At 46.8% G+C, this 13,949-nt stretch overlaps 1 pseudogene; it reads right to left on the bottom strand.

The window, feature by feature from the left end:
- Positions 1-6,638: 6,638 nt before the first annotated feature.
- LOC109734118 (anthocyanin 3'-O-beta-glucosyltransferase-like) lies at positions 6,639-9,358 on the bottom strand (annotated as a pseudogene).
- Positions 9,359-13,949: the final 4,591 nt, after the last annotated feature.

Below are 13,949 nucleotides of genomic sequence, written 5' to 3'. Positions count from 1 at the left end.
GACACATTTCTCCGATTTGGGTTTGAGCTTATCAGGATGAAACTTTTTCACATAAGCATCGCAACCCCAAACTTTAAGAAACGACAACTTTGGTTTCTTGCCAAACCACAGTTCATAAGACGTCGTCTCAACGGATTTAGATGGTACCCTATTTAACGTGAATGCAGCTGTCTCTAATGCATAACCCCAAAACGAAAGTGGTAGATCGGTAAGAGACATCATATATCGCACCATATCTAATAAAGCACGATTACGACGTTCGGACACACCATTACACCGTGGTGTTCCAGGTGGCGTGAGTAGTGAAACTATTTCACATTGTTTTAACTGAAGGCCAAACTCGTAACTTAAATACTCTTCTCCACGATCAAATCGTAGAAACTTTATTTTCTTGTTACGATGATTTTCGCTTCACTCTGAAATTATATGAACTTTTCAAATGTTTCAGACTTCTGTTTCATTAAGTAGATATACCCATATCTGCTCAAATCATCTGTGAAGGTCAGAAAATAATGATACCTGCTACGAGCCTCAATATTCATCGGACCACATACATCTGTATGTATGATTTCCAACAAATCTGTTGCTCTCTCCATAGTTCCGGAGAACAGCGTTTTAGTCATCTTGCCCATGAGGCACGGTTCGCAAGCATCAAGTGATTCATAATCAAGTGATTCCAAAATTCCATCAGTATGGAGTTTCTTCATGCGCTTTACACCAATATGACCTAAACGGCAGTGTCACAAATAAGTTGCACTATCATTATTAACTTTGCATCTTTTGGCTTCATTATTATGATTATGTGTATCACTACGATCGAGATCCAACAAACCATTTTCGTTGGTGTGTATGACCATAGAAGGTTTTTATTCATGTAAACAGAACAACAATTGTTCTCTAACTTAAATGAATAACCGTATTGCAATAAACATGATCAAATCATATTCATGCTCAACGCAAACACCAAATAACACTTATTTAGTTTCAACACTAATCCCGAAAGTATAGGGAGTGTGCGATGATGATCATATCAATCTTGGAACTACTTCCAACACACATCGTCACCTCGCCTTTTACTAGTCTCTGTTTATTCTGCAACTCCCGTTTTCGAGTTACTACTCTTTAGCAACTGAACCAGTATCAAATACTGAGGGGTTGCTATAAACACTAGTAAGTACACATCAATAACATGTATATCCAATATACCTTTGTTCACTTTGCCATCCTTCTTATCCACCAAATACTTGGGGCAGTTCCGCCTCCAGTGACCAGTTCCTTTGCAGTAGAAGCACTTAGTCTCAGGCTTAGGTACAGACTTGGGCTTCTTCACTTGAGTAGCAACTTGCTTGCCGTTCTTTTTGAAGTTCCCCTTCTTCCCTTTGCCCTTTTCTTGAAACTAGTGGTCTCGTCAACCATCAACACTTGAAGTGGTCTCGTCAACCATCAACACTTGATGTTTTTCTTGATTTCTACCTTCGTCGATTTCAGCATCACGAAGAGCTCGGGAATTACTTTCGTCATCCCTTGCATACTATAGTTCATCACGAAGTTCTACTAACTTGGTGATGGTGACTAGAGAATTATGTCAATCACTATTTTATCTGGAAGATAAACTCCCACTTGATTCAAGCAATTGTAGTACCCAGACAATCTGAGCACATGCTCACTAGTTGAGCGATTCTCCTCCATCTTTTAGCTATAGAACTTGTTGGAGACTTCATATCTCTCAACTCGGGTATTTGCTTGAAATATTAACTTCAACTCCTGGAACATCTCATATGGTCCATGACGTTCAAAACGTCTTTGAAGTCCCGATTCTAAGCCGTTAAGCATGGTGCACTAAACTATCAAGTAGTCATCATATTGAGCTAGCCAAACGTTCATAACGTCTGCATCTGCTCCTGCAATAGGTCTGTCACCTAGCAGTGCATCAAGGACATAATTTTCTGTGCAGCAATGAGGATAATCCTCAGATCACGGATCAAATCCGCATCTTTGCTACTAACATCTTTCAACATAATTTTTCTCTAGGAACATATCAAAAATAAACACAGGGAAGCAACAACGCGAGCTATTGATCTATAACATAATTTGCAAAAATACTATCAGGACTAAGTTCATGATAAATTTAAGTTCAATTAATCATATTACTTAAGAACTCCCACTTAGATAGACATCCCTCTAATCCTCTAAGTGATCACGTGATCCATATCAACTAAACCATGTCCGATCATCACGTGAGATGGAGTAGTTTCAATGGTGAACATCACTATGTTGATCATATCTACTATATGATTCACGCTCGACCTTTCGGTCTCCGTGTTCCGAGGCCATATCTGTTATATGCTAGGCTCGTCAAGTTTAACCTGAGTATTCCGCGTGTGCAACTGTTTTGCACCCGTTGTATTTGAACGTAGAGCCTATCACACCCGATCATCACGTGGTGTCTCAGCACGAAGAACTTTCGCAACGGTGCATACTCAGGGAGAACACTTATACTTTGATAATTTAGTGAAGGATCATCTTATAATGCTACCGTCAAACAAAGCAAGATAAGATGCATAAAGGATTAACATCACATGCAATCAATATAAGTGATATGATATGGCCATCATCATCTTGTGCTTGTGATCTCCATCTCCGAAGCACCGTGCTTGTGATCTCCATCTCCGAAGCACCGTCATGATCACCATCGTCACCGGCGCGACACCTTGATCTCCATCGTAGCATCGTTGTCGTCTCGCCAACTTATTGCTTTTACGACTATCGCTACCGCTTAGTGATAAAGTAAAACTATTACATGGCGATTGCATCTCATACAATAAAGCGACAACCATATGGCTCCTGCCAGTTGCCGATAACTCGGTTACAAAACATGATCATCTCATACAACACATTATATCACATCATGTCTTGACCATATCACATCACAACATGCCCTGCAAAAACAAGTTAGACGTCCTCTACTTTGTTGTTGCATATTTTACGTGGCTGCTACGGGCTTAGCAAGAACCGTTCTTACCTATGCATCAAAACCACAACGATAGTTTGTCAAGTTGGTGCTGTTTTAACCTTCGCAAGGACCGGGCGTAGCCACACTCGGTTCAACTAAAGTGAGAGAGACAGACACCCGCCAGTCACCTTTAAGCAACGAGTGCTCCGAACGGTGAAACCAGTCTCGCGTAAGCGTACGCGTAATGTCGGTCCGGGGCCGCTTCATCTCACAATACCGCTGAACCAAAGTATGACATGTTGGTAAGCAGTATGACTTATATCACCCACAACTCACTTGTGGTCTACTCGTGCATAGCATCAACGCATAAAACCAGGCTCTGATACCACTGTTGGGGAACGTAGTAATTTCAAAAAAATTCCTACGCACGCGCAAGATCATGGTGATGCATAGCAACGAGAGGGGAGAGTTTTGTCCACGTACCCTCGTAGACCGACAGCGGAAGCGTTATCACAACGCGGTTGATGTAGTCGTACATCTTCACGATCCGACCGATCAAGTACCGAACGTACGGCACCTCCGAGTTCTACACACGTTCAGCTCGATGACGTCCCTCGAACTCCGATCCAGCCGAGTGTTGAGGGAGAGTTTCGTCAGCACGACGGCGTGGTGACGATGATAATGTTCTACCGACGCAGGGCTTCGCCTAAGCTCCGCAACGGTATTATCGAGGTGTAATATGGTGGAGGGGGGCACCGCACACGGCTAAGAGATCTCAAGGATCAATTGTTGTGTCTCTGGGGTGCCCCCTCCCCCATATATAAAGGAGCAAGGGGAAGGCAGCCGGCCAAGGGGAGAGGCGCGCCATAGGGGGGAGTCCTACTCCCACCGGGAGTAGGACTCCTCCTTTCCTTGTGGGAGTAGGAGAAGGGAAGGGGGAAGGAGAAAGAAGGAAGGGGGCGCCCCCCATTCCCTAGTCCAATTCGGACCAGATCATGGGGAGGGGTGCGGCCACCTTTTGAGGCCTTTCTCTCCTTTCCCGTATGGCCCATTAAGGCCCAATACGAATTCCCGTAACTCTCCGGTACTCCGAAAAATACCCGAATCACTCGGAACCTTTCCGAAGTCCGAATATAGTCGTCCAATATATCGATCTTTATGTCTCGACCATTTCGAGACTCCTCGTCATATCCCCGATCTCATCCGGGACTCCGAACTCCTTCGGTACATCAAAACTCAATAAAACTGTCATCGTAACGTTAAGCGTGCGGACCCTACGGGTTCGAGAACTATGTAGACATGACCGAGACACGTCTTCGGTCAATAACCAATAGCGGGACCTGGATGCCCATATTGGCTCCCACATATTCTACGAAGATCTTTATCGGTCAGACCGCATAACAACATACGTTGTTCCCTTTGTCATCGGTATGTTACTTGCCCAAGATTCGATCGTCGGTATCTCGATACCTAGTTCAATCTCGTTACCGGCAAGTCTCTTTACTCGTTCCGTAATACATCATCCCGCAACTAATTCATTAGTCACAATGCTTGCAAGGCTTATAGTGATATGCATTACCGAGTGGGCCCAGAGATACCTCTCCGACAATCGGAGTGACAAATCCTAATCTCGAAATACGCCAACCCAATAAGTACCTTTGGAGACACCTGTAGAGCACCTTTATAATCACCCATTTACGTTGTGACGTTTGGTAGCACACAAAGTGTTCCTCCGGTAAACGGGAGTTGCATAATCTCATAGTCATAGGAACATGTATAAGTCATGAAGAAAGCAATAGCAACATACTAAACGATCGGGTGCTAAGCTAACGGAATGGGTCAAGTCAATCACGTCATTCTCCTAATGAGGTGATCTCGTTAATCAAATGACAACTTATGTCTATGGCTAGGAAACATAACCATCTTTGATTAACGAGCTAGTCAAGTAGAGGCATACTAGTGACACTCTGTTTGCCTATATATTCACACATGTATTATGTTTCCGGTTAATACCATTCTAGCATGAATAATAAACATTTATCATGATATAAGGAAATATATAATACTTTATTATTGCCTCTAGGGCATATTTCCTTCACATGCCGCTCGCGACACCATGGTTCTAGCAGGTTGCGGCAAAATCAATTGTTGGTTCCAACGTCGTTGTCTCGCTACGGTTGCGCCATCGCCACCTAGCACCATCCTTGCTGTCGATGTCAAAACCGACAGACCTCGAAGTAGGGGGTCCCAAACTGTGGATTTTGGATCAATGGGTAACAGGAGACGAAGGACACGGTGTTTACCCAGGTTCGGACCCTCTTGATGAAGGTAAAAACCTACGTCCTGCTCTTGTTTATATTGATGATGATGTATCGAGTACAGAGTTGATCTACCTCGAGATCGTTTGTTGTGTATGATTCTAATGATCTAGCATATATGTATCGACTAGCCTGGCCTCGGCTTATATAATGTACCGGAGGCTTATGATAACAAGAGTCCTAGTCGGCTACGTCGATGGAGAGGAGTCCTTGTCTTGATCATCAAGTCTTGTGGAATCCTCCTTGTATCCGTCATGGCTGCTCGAAGTGGCCCATGAGTGAACTGCCATGGGAGTCCTCGGCCCGATCCACCTGGTCGGGAGGCGACGTGGTGAGTACCCCCTAGTCCAGGACATCGTCACTCGCCGGTTGAAGAAAATCCCTTGGCTGGCTCCAGCACCACACCTCACCGATCCTAGAAGGACTCCGCGTCGCCGCCTTGTCGGTTCCAGCACCGCAGCTCACCGGTCGCAACACGTCGCCTCATCGGTTCCAACATGTCGGCACGTCGGTTCCGTCATGCGAACTCGCGGTCGCAGCACACGGTCCCCCCCCCCCCCCCCGCCGCCGAACCGGCGCGGGAGGACACCCTAGAGCGTGCGGGTGGTTGAAGTAGAGAGCTCGACCATGGAGCCTGGCACCAAGGCCTCACGACGCCGCTGAAGAAGAGGTGCGACGCCGGCAACCTCAGCCACTAATACAGGCAAGGTGTGTGCACATGCGAGCGAAGCAGAAACGCGCAACAATGATGAGGAGGGCGGCGTGACTGAGAAGGAAAAGAGGAGGAATCGAGTGGGTGTGTGGATCTCGTCGGGAATATTGGCTTCCCATGGTGGAAGGCATTGGAGACGCGGAAATGAGGAAGGAGTCACGTGGGAGAAGAAACGAGTGGCTACGGCTGCTTCCAGGAGATAAGGAATGAAAGCGAAGCCACAGTGTCCACAATTGTGTGCGTGTCGTGTGACCGAGTAATCGCTAGCTGGTTGTGCATCAGTGACCATTACCTAAGAAAAAGGAATGGAACGATAGTACGGTGACATAGGAGCGTTGGTACTAACCAATGGCGGAGCATGGCCAAAAAACAAGAGGGTGTTGGGTGAGCTGCGAGAGGAGGAAGAAGGAGCAGGGGAGATCCAACGATGTGGGGGCCTCCAATCACACGCCTGCACGGCGTCCGGCCGAAATTTCGGTTGGTCAATCGGCGCCTAGTGCTCGCCATATCAAAGGGACTAGTAAAACCTTTTGGAAATAGTAACCGGCGAACGTTCGCTAGGGAAAACTGCAGCGAACGCCGTAACTGCCACACGATCTTGACTCTACGGTGCAGTTTGGATGACTTTTCTGCACTTGAAATTAAAGAAATGACATGGCAGATTTTAAAAAGCCACCCAGGTTCATCAAATACACTGAAACTGCCAGACGAACGTTCCCAAATGTCATCTCTTGTGGCGAATGTTTGTCAGATATGCCAATCCAAGCTTTTTTTACATTTCGCCAACCTTCATGGAACTCCGGCGGGCCGTCAACTCGTCCATCAACTGGCCAACATCATTGTACGAAGACCCACTATTCTCCACTGCGGTCCTTGCCTTCACACCGAGTTCCTTGGCCTTCTTTCTTATGGCGCCGCCCTCCTCGTTGTTGCTCATCAATCTTTCGATGGATTCAGCGATTACTTCACCGCCGATCACCTGGTGTGTCTCCACGGACGATGCGTAGTCCATGGCGCCGATGCTGACGCCCACCTTGAGCACTCACACAATATGCTTCTCGTTGCTGAACTGATCTGCATACCGTGGCCACGTGACCATCGGCACACCGGCGCTCACGGCCTCAAGTGTCGAGTTCCAACCACAGTGCGTCACGAACCCACCAACGGCAGGGTGGTTCAGGATGAGCAGCTGTGGCGCCCAGCCTCGGATGATGAACCCGCGGTCGCCGCGTGCCATCAGCTCGGCGAAGCCTTCAGGCATCCACTCTGAAGGGTCCGGGCCTGCCGCGCCGGTCACCCACATGAAATTTATGCCTGGTGCAGCTCCGCCGGCGAGAACCTGATCAGCGTGCCGAAGGAGACGTACACCACCGAGCCGGTGGGCTTCGTGTTCAGCCACCCAAGGCAGTTGTCCGAGTCCGGCGAGAGCGCGTCGGTGCCTCTCCCAGCCATGTCCTTGCTGGCGAGTGCTACCGGCCCGACGAGTCACGCGCGGCGGCCAAGGGTCGTGTGGTAGTGCTCGACGTAGTCCGGCTCCAGCTCATGGAAGCTATTAAAAACCTCGCCGAAGCTCCTCTGGTCCGCGGCGTTCACGCTCTGGAAGAATGCCCAGTGGTCCGCCTGCTTCACGGGGTCCATCATTTGGCTCCGCCTCAGCTCGACACGGTGCGGCAGCCCCGGCAGGGAAACGAGCGCGTCGGGGTCGTCGGGGCCAGTCGCCAATGGGTTGTTGCGCAGCATGCTCTCGCTGCAGGACCGCGCGAACATGCTGCTACCGAGGAAGGTGAGGCGTGGGACACCGTGCTCCGCGGCAGCGTCGACGGACCAGTGGAAGTAGCTGCCGGTCACGACCGCATCGTGGTGGTTGTGAATCAAGAACTGTTCGAAGGGCTCGCGGAGCAGCTGCACCGCTTGAGCGAACTTGTCGCGGTCGCCCTGGGATGTAAGGGCCATGCCGTTCTCGACGCCCGGCGGGAGCCCGACGTCAGGAAACGGCACGACGGAGATATCAATGGCCGGGCCAGCGAAGGCGTCATTGGCATGGTCGACGGCCGAGCGGATGATGGCTGCGTTGACGGGCGTGGTGAGGATGGTGCACCTGACGCCACGGGCGGCGAAGAGCGCGGCCATGTCGGCTATTGGAATGAGGTGGCCGGGGGCTAGGAACGGGAAGAAGAGGATGTGCAGCGGCGGCTGCTGTTCGTCTTGGGCAGCCATGGCTAGCTGCATCCTCGGACGACAAAAAGTACTACGGCCTGGAGGAGAGTGACAAATGAGGGACGAATACAGAGACCGCAAGTTCGGAGCAATTAACAAGAGAGCCGTGTAGAGGAGTATTTGTAAAGTCCCGGTAAAAGTTTAGCTTTTCTTGTTGCCGACAAATTAAGTCCTAGAAAATTGGGCTGTCGTTATCAAATGGATGCATTGAGGAAATGAGAAATTGTTTCTAGGGTAACTTGGAGTGCCGTTCACGATATTGATCTGGGTTTGACCAGAGGTGGTCTCACTTTGTTTGACAGATCCCGTTAAAACTTAAAACAGCCATAGGCGGAATCTGCAATGGTACAGGTAAACTACCGCAAAGCCGCATTAGCCGCATTTTTTCTGTTTTTCAGGAATACTACAAAGCCACTGTGTCGCAGGGAAAGAAAAGGACCTGAATATCTGGCGAACGCCAGATTGTTAGGCATTGGTTAAAGAGTTTTGCGAAGTCTCGTCTAATTGAGATTTCGTTATGTCTCAGTTGATGCTATATTCCTTTGATCTTGTAGGAAGATTCATACAATTTTTTTTCTTTTTTTTCTTCTTATATACTATATGTCACTTGACCGAGACTTAAGTCTCAGCCGACTGAGACCAAGCCACACCCTCGGTTAAAACATTCGGTTTGTCATGTTTAAAGATCTAACATCAGAATTTTAGTCTTTTAAAAGAAAGGGTCACTCTACTGTAGCAATGTTGTTGTTGAAAATCGTTCATTCAATGAATTTAGAGAATAGAGCAATGCGTTATTTTATCTGCAGTCGTCATAATGCATATGGAGCACACTTTATAAACATTTAGAGATTGGTTAAAGGACACGCAAACTCAAAGTCGTCATATTTCAGCTTTCATTTTTTTTTTCATTTCCCCGTGCACTCACTTCAACTGCCTTCAAATTTACTCCTCCGGTCTTTTTAGTCCGCATATAAGTTTTGTCCAAAGCCAAAGTATCTTTCTTTTGACCAAACTTATAGAAAAAAGTATCAACATTCACAATATCAAATCAATATTATTAGATTCATTGTGAAATGTAGTTTCATAGTATATGTATTTTGTATCATAGACGTTCGCAATTTTTAATATAAATTTGGTGTGTGTGTAGAGTACAAAGGACCGGAGCAAGTAAAAGTTTAGCACATCAAGCAAATATGCAGTAGTTTTTAACAAGTTGCATATATAAAACCATATAAACCGGCGACATGTACAAATCACATGTTAGCGGCATGTGCACAGTACACTTCTCCTCCGGTGTGTGTTTCGCCCTCCTTTTCCTTCGTTGTGTGCAACGACCGTTCCCTCTCCTAGGTACCAGGAACGTATGATCACCATTCATGCCTTCTCCCAAAATTCTTGCGACACTGGATCCATCAAGTTCGGATCCAACATGATGAACCAATCCTTCTTGGCTATTACTCCTATAAAGGATGTCAGAGTACCCGCCTCCTTGGGGCATCCCTGCTTCCAAGTGCCCTCCGCGCCGCCTGTTTCCCTCGTGGCTCATGCAACTGGCTCCCTGGCGTCCTCCCGGCCGTTTGATTTTCTCGGGCTCCACACCGAGCCGACGTCCTCAAGGGTCCATGACGTGTGGCCCTAGGGCACGCGCAAGGTCGCCCCATTTGCCGTCTGTTTCCATCGACCCGCGTGTGCCCTTTCATTCGCTTGTGTGGGGCTATATGATATTTGGGTGATTTGTCTTCAACGTATTTATAATTTTTAATTGTTTCATGCTATTATAGTATCAATTTTGGATGTTATATATATATATATTTACAAGCAATTATGTATCATTTTTTAGGATTAACCTATTAACTTAATGCCAAGTGCCAGTTGTTGTTTTTGTCTTTTTTTTTTATTTTTCAGAATATCAGAACGAAACGAAATCCAAATGCCACGAAACTTTTTGGAGAATTTTTTGGATATAAGAGACCCTTGAAACTTCGGGAGGGGGGGGGGGACGAGAAGATGGAGCAGTGGCCCACGAGGCACGATGGCGCACCCAGGGGGTAGGGCGCGCCCTGGTGGCTTGTGAGGCCCACGTAGCTCTGTTTGACCTAACTCCACCTCTGTAAATTCTCTAAAATCGGAAAACCAACATAGGAGACCACAAAATACTTTTTCCGCCGCCGTAAGTTCCTGTTCTTGAGAGATCCCATCTGGAGGCCTTTTCTGGCACTCTGCCAGAGGGGGATTCGATCACGGAGGGGTTGTACATCATCCTTGCCGCCCTTCCGATGATGCGTGCGTAGTTTACCACAGACCTACGGGTCCATAGTAAGTAGCTAGATGGCTTCTTCTCTGTAATTGATCTTCAATACAATATTCTCCTCGGTGTTCTTGGAGTTCTATCTGATGTAATCACTTTTTACGGTGTGTTTGTTGGGATCCGATGAATTGTGAGTTTGTGATCAGATTATCCATGAATATTATTTGAGTTCTCTCTGAACTCTTTTATGCATGATTGTTATAGCTTCATATTTTTCTCCGATCTATTGATTTGGTTTGGCCAACTAGATTGATTTATCTGCAATGGGAGAGGTGTTTGTTAATGGGTTCGATCTTGCGGTGCTCAATCCCAGGGGACATGACATGTATTGTATCGTTGCTATTAAGGATAAAAAGATGGGGGTTTATTCATGCGTGGGTTTACTTTGTCTACATCATGTCATCTTGATTAAGGCGTTACTCCGTTCTTTATGAACTTAATACTCTAGATGCATGCTGGATTGCGGTCGATGTGTGGAGTAATAGTAGTAGATGCATAATCATTTCGGTTTATTTGTCTCGGACGTGATGCCTATACACATGATCATTGCCTTGGATATCGTCATGATTATTTGTTTTTCTATTAATTGCCCAATAATAATTTGTTTCCCACCATATACTATTTTCAAGAGAGAAGCCTCTAGTGAAAACTATGACCCCTGGGTCTACTTCTATCATATATAAAAATCCTAAAAATACATTGCCACACTTTTACTTTATTTATTTTATTTTATATTTTTGTTCGATCTATCTATCTATCACCATACAATTTAATCTTGCAAATAACCATCAAGGGATTGACAACCCCTTGTTCGCGTTGGGTGCGAGGTTTGTTATTTTGTGTGCAGGTGCTGCTAACGAGTTGTTGCGTGATTCTCCTACTGGATTGATAACCTTGATTTCAGAACCGAGAAAAATATTTATCTTTATTGTACTGCATCATCCCCTTCTCTTTGGGAAAATCCCAACGCAGCTCACAAGTAGCATTGGGCCACCGGGTAGAGGCGACTGTCATGCGTGGAACCTGCCCAACTATGTGCAATCGTGTCGAGCGGCTTATGCATCTTTCTCGGACCCACCAAGCTATAACGACCAACACCCAACTGGTTCTTAAGGCTAGCGCGTTTGGAGACATTGCGAAGCAAGCCTCTCGCTAGTTAGATAAAGATGGGTTCATTCTTTGGTTTGTGCCCAACTGTTAACTTTGTTCCTATTATCCCTCCATCTGGTCCTATTTGGCCAGTGTTTGGGTGGACCCGTGTTCGTTCGGCATAGCTAGTTTTATCCGATCGGCGTCCACGTGGAGCATTGTTCGTTTCTCTGGTTGGTTGTATCCGGCTAGTGTCCGCATGGAACCGTGTTGGTTCCGTCCTTCTTTGGCCGGTAGACGGTTCGTATGCTTTGTGTACCCAGTCATCGTCCAACGGTGACTCCCCTGTGTTGGCCTCCGTGCCAGTGGCTTGGGTTTGTTGGTAAGCCTGCGACGCTCGCTCCGCTTAGTAAAAGTATGTGCTCGCCTTGGCTTTGTACTCTGCTATGTCTCTCTTTTTACCTGGCTTGCATCGTTCGGTCTTTCTTTGTTTTTGGGACTGTGTCCACGTGTATGACTCTCGGTGGTCGGTTTTGTTAGTTCCTTCACTTGCGTGTTGTCATTGTCTTTATCTCGTCCCCTAGCCCCGGATTCCGATAACTTCTACGATTCTCTCATTATTCATTGTCCAAATGAAAGGGATGTTTGTTATTCACTTTGGTCAGAAGAGGAATTGACACTCAAGAGCACGCGTTTTATGTTTGCATTCCTATTTGAGAGTGCCCCTCCCTCCTATTTGGTTGGAAATTTCCTGCTCAAGTTAAGAAAGCAGTGAGACAGATCAGTCATCTCCACAGATTGCTAGTTTGCTGAAAACAATCCAGCTTTTGCCAAAAGAAAGCCAAACTCTCATCCAGATGCGTCTCGATTCACATTTCTATATGATAATATGCACGACCGATTCTCATATCTGTTGATACAAGAGATTCTTTTCAAAGATAATCATAACCCTTGGGTGGGCGAAAGATGGCATTTGCTTTTCTTCTCCTTCTTTCTCTATCCTTCGCCACTGCCGCTCTACATAAGTCCCTCGCCTTGGTCCGCTGGAGGTGCTCTTCGAGCTCATCTTTGCTATCCAATGAGCTCTGAGCGATCGGCTAATTGTTTTTTTCCTTCGAGTTGTAGATCCAGTAGATGCCAGCTTCCTGGAAACAAGCGGTTTCGCGGCGTGGGGCTAGCAACTGTGTGTTTTATTTGGGCATTGAGGCTTCTTCTTTGATGGATGAGGAGCAGTTTATGAGGAAGGGAGCAGAGAACCTGCCTGGCTAGATTAAAATCCATTTTCCAAGCCGTGAACATGCCACATCTAGAAATGAGGGTTTTTTGTGGGGACTACTGTCCATCGGTTGAAGAAGACGATGATTTGGCATGTCTTTTTCTATTGTACCACAGATAACATTTCTTCGCAGCACCATTGGAGCACTCCAGTACCTCACCTTGACGCGCCCGGACATCGCCTCCGCCAGATTACTCGCAGCGCCAGATTACTTGCAGATGCACGCCCCAAAGGACATGAACTCGCCCCTGATCAAGTGTCTCCTCCGCTGCATTCGTGGCACTTCTTTGCATGGCATGGTTTCTGTGACGCCCCCGATTCAATCGTACACTAATCATGCACGCAAATGTGTACGATCAAGATCAGGGACTCACGGAAAGATATCACAACACAACTCTACAACATAAATAAGTCATACAAGCATCATAATACAAGCCAGGGGCCTCGAGGGCTCGAATACAAGTGCTCGATCATAGATGAGTCAGCGGAAGCAACAATATCTGAGTACAGACATAAGTTAAACAAGTTTGCCTTAAGAAGGCTAGCACAAAAGTAGCAACGATCGAAAAGGCAAGGCCTCCTGCCTGGGACCTCCTAACTACTCCTTGAAGCCGAACTCCATGTAGAATCATCCTCAGGATCTCTAGCTCCTGGACTCCAGCATCTGGTTGCGATAACCAGGTATAGAAAGGGGAAAAGAGGGAGAAAAGCAACCGTGAGTACTCATCCAAAGTACTCGCAAGCAAGGAGCTACACTACATATGCATGGGTATATGTGTAAAGGGCCATATCGGTGGACTGAACTGCAGAATGCCAGAATAAGAGGGGGATAGCTAATCCTGTCGAAGACTACGCTTCTGGCCACCTCCATCTTGCAGCATGTAGAAGAGAGTAGATGGTAAGTTCACCAAGTAGCATCGCATAGCATAATCCTACCCGGCGATCCCCTCCTCGTCGCCCTGTTAGAGAGCAATCACCGGGTTGTATCTGGCACTTGGAAGGGTGTGTTTTATTAAGTATCCGGTTCTAGTTGTCATAAGGTCAAGGTACAACTCTGGGTCGTCCTTTTACCAAGG

This window comes from Aegilops tauschii, chromosome 2 (assembly GCF_002575655.3).
Source record: "Aegilops tauschii subsp. strangulata cultivar AL8/78 chromosome 2, Aet v6.0, whole genome shotgun sequence".
NCBI classification, from domain to species: Eukaryota; Viridiplantae; Streptophyta; class Magnoliopsida; order Poales; family Poaceae; genus Aegilops; species Aegilops tauschii.
This window is presented reverse-complemented; position numbering and strand designations above follow the sequence as displayed.